The sequence below is a fragment of the Schistocerca cancellata genome, chromosome 1, assembly GCF_023864275.1.
Source record: "Schistocerca cancellata isolate TAMUIC-IGC-003103 chromosome 1, iqSchCanc2.1, whole genome shotgun sequence".
Taxonomy (NCBI): Eukaryota; Metazoa; Arthropoda; class Insecta; order Orthoptera; family Acrididae; genus Schistocerca; species Schistocerca cancellata.
The window spans coordinates 768,475,217-768,478,818 of record NC_064626.1 but is presented as its reverse complement, the minus strand read 5'-3'; the positions used below and the strand labels follow the sequence as shown (position 1 = coordinate 768,478,818).

The 3,602-nt window shown below is 46.4% G+C and overlaps 1 pseudogene; it reads left to right on the top strand.

Annotated features, from left to right (window-relative positions):
* Positions 1-1,393: 1,393 nt before the first annotated feature.
* LOC126095680 (5S ribosomal RNA) lies at positions 1,394-1,511 on the top strand (annotated as a pseudogene).
* Positions 1,512-3,602: the final 2,091 nt, after the last annotated feature.

Sequence of the window (3,602 nt, the reverse complement as noted above, 5' to 3'; positions counted from 1 at the left end):
AGAAACTCCCACAACTCCCCCTTTCCTTCTCACTCCTCCTCCCCCACCCCTCAGGGTACTCGCCTCGCCGATAGAAGCACACTTTTGATATTAACTTCATTGACTGATTAATTAAATCGACCAATTAATTAACCCCTCTGTGCTTAGTGCAGGCCAAGTCTCATGGTGGCAGCCTGTAAGTTGCTATAAAGGAGGTTACCATAAAGGCCGTTGCCTGGCTTATAGCGGTGTTGCATGGCATAGCATACAAAAGCCTAGTGTGATGGTTTGCGGCAGGGGCGGGCAAACATTGCACGCGGCTCGTGAGCGCACAGCGCTGCACGTGTGCTGCTCGCGTGCAATCGTCGAATGGAGCGGTGGCGACAGCCGGCGTGTTGCGGCAGTGTAGTACAAGGCCAAGCCGCGGACGTTGATGCGAAGCGACCACTGCGTAGTGAACGTTGTATTTCAAGAACCGGAAAATGCAGAGTGAATCAAGGAAACGGAGACGTGGAGATTTGCTATCTTTTAAAAAGTAATGGGAGCATCATTTTTTCTTTGTGCAAAAACGTGAAAATTCGAAATGTTTAATATGTGGCAGTATTCTCGCTGGTCAGCGGAAGTTTAGTACTGAAGGCCATTATAATAAATTTCACAAGGACGAGTACAATTTATTGTCGGATTCTGAGCGGATGGGGAAATTGAGTGAGCTTAAGAAGAGCGACCTGACGATATTAGATCCATCTGTCCTAGTTGCCGTTGCCACGAGAGATCAGCGACTTTCTCTCGTCATGTCTCTCATCTAACTGATTTAACATTTTATGGAGCACAGTTTTCAATTTTTCAGGACGATAACAATAATAGCCCAGCTGTACGTGCAAGCTATAAAATTGCGCTTAATATAGTGAGAGCTGGAAAACCATTTGCTGAATTAATAAGCAAACATAAGTGATGAAAATTTACGTAACTGTTTGCGTTTGTCTGTATGCAGAAATTTTGTTCCAGATATTAAACGTATTGTAAACTCCACCTGTGATAATTAAATAAAACGTATCGTAGTTAATAGGTACTCTTTCAAACCATGATTTATTTCAAGCACTCCTGCTAACCTTATTCCATCATTCAATAAAGCAAGCTAGGAAAACAAAACGCATTACAGAGGAAGGAGCGGACAGAAGGTATGGTGGGGAGGGGAGGCAAGCAGGTGGCCAGCTTGCCCCTGTGTGCACGCAGAACACCTGTTAACTGCACGCGTGCAAGTGCACCGCACACGTGCTGGATTCCTGCCCACCCCTGGTTTACGGAGTCCATACTCCCGCACCAGGAAAGTGGTGGGAAAAAGACTCAGTTGATTGTAAATTTGGCAGGAAATCGTTCGCAGTGTATGGAATATCATTTAAGAAATTTAGGTAATGGCAATGGCCTTGCCGCAGTGGATACACCGGTTCCCATCAGATCACCGAAGTTAAGCGCTGTCGGGTGTGGCAGACACTTGGATGGGTGACCATCCGGGTCGACATGCGCTGTTGCCATTTTTCGGGGTGCACTCAGCCTCGTGATGCCAATTGAGGAGCTTGACCGTATAGTAGCGGCTCCGGTCAAAGAGTGGTGTGCTGACCTCGCGCCCCTGCTATCTGCATTCTCAGCTGAGAATGACACGGCGGTCGGATGGTCCCGATGGGCCACGTGTGACCTGAAGACGGAGAGTCTACAATTTAGGCAATGTGTGGAATATTGTTTACATAAACAATTTGTGGGATACATGACCTTGTAGGGAGAATAGTCCATTTACTTATTTGTTTAAAAAATTTGCTGTGGAATTGATTGCAGTGTATGGAACATTGTTTAAACATTTTGACAATCTGTGGAATATTATTTACTTAAATACTTTATCGAATAAAAGGAGATCTATGAAATATTTAAACAACTGCAATGCTTTTTCATTCCGATCGTATAAGCAAACACATATTTACACTGTCACAGACCACTTAAACATACGAGGTGCATTCAAGTTCTAAGGCCTCCGATTTTTTTTCTAATTAACTACTCACCCGAAATCGATGAAACTGCCGTTACTTCTCAACGTAATCGCCCTGCAGACGTACACATTTTTCACAACGCTGACGCCATGATTCCATGGCAGCGGCGAAGGCTTCTTTAGGAGTCTGTTTTGACCACTGGAAAATCGCTGAGGCAATAGCAGCACGGCTGGTGAATGTGCGGCCACGGAGAGTGTCTTTCATTGTTGGAAAAAGCCAAAAGTCACTAGGAGCCAGGTCAGGTGAGTAGGTAGCATGAGGAATCACTTCAAAGTTGTTGTCACGAAGAAACTGTTGCGTAACGTTAGCTCGATGTGCGGGTGAGTTGTCTTGGTGAAACAGCACACGTGCAGCCCTTCCCGGACGTTTTTGTTGCAGTGCAGGAAGGAATTTGTTCTTCAAAACATTTTCGTAGGATGCACCTGTTACCGTAGTGCCCTTTGGAACGCAATGGGTAAGGATTACGTCCTCGCTGTCCCAGAACATGGACACCATCATTTTTTCAGCACTGGCGGTTACCCGAAATTTTTTTGGTGGCGGTGAATCTGTGTGCTTCCATTGAGCTGACTGGCGCTTTGTTTCTGGATTGAAAAATGGCATCCACGTCTCATCCATTGTCACAACCGCCGAATAGAAAGTCCCATTCATGCTGTCGTTGCGTGTCAACATTGCTTGGCAACATGCCACAAGGGCAGCCATGTGGTCGTCCGTCAGCATTCGTGGCACCCACCTGGATGACACTTTTCGCATTTTCAGGTCGTCATGCAGGATTGTGTCCACAGAACCCACAGAAATGCCAACTCTGGAGGCGATCTGTTCAACAGTCATTCGGCGATCTCCCAAAACAATTCTCTCCACTTTCTCGATCATGTCGTCAGACCGGCTTGTGCGAGCCCGAGGTTGTTTCGGTTCGTTGTCACATGATGTTCTGCCTTCATTAAACTGTCGCACCCACGAACGCACTTTCGACACATCCATAACTCCATCACCACATGTCTCCTTCAACTGTCGACGAATTTCAATTGGTTTCACACCACGCAAATTCAGAAAACGAATGATTGCACGCTGTTCAAGTAAGGAAAACGTCGCCATTTTAAATATTTAAAACAGTTCTCATTCTCGCCGCTGGCGGTAAAATTCCATCTGCCGTACGGTGCTGCCATCTCTGGGACGTATTGACAATGAACGCGGCCTCATTTTAAAACAATGCGCATGTTTTTATCTCTTTCCAGTCGGGAGAAAAAAAATCGGAGGCCTTAGAACTTGAGTGCACCTCGTATCTAAAAAACTTTCTCGTCTCTCGTCAAATGCGCAGGCTGTCTAGATTTAGGGTGCACTAGGTACACCATGAAGCGATATGCCCATCAGCGACCACACCACATACCAGCGAGCTCGCCGCACCACTGTCGGCTGTCGGTGGTGCCACAGCTACATGAAGTTCGGCGCCAATCCTTGAACAAAAGCGTCAAGTGGTGGCAACCCTTTGATATTGATACCTGAGAAACTCCTGTCATCGTCACTCCATGCCATCTTAAGTGGTCCGTATGCATGAACCAACATGCCGGATACCAGTGTACTTTTTTG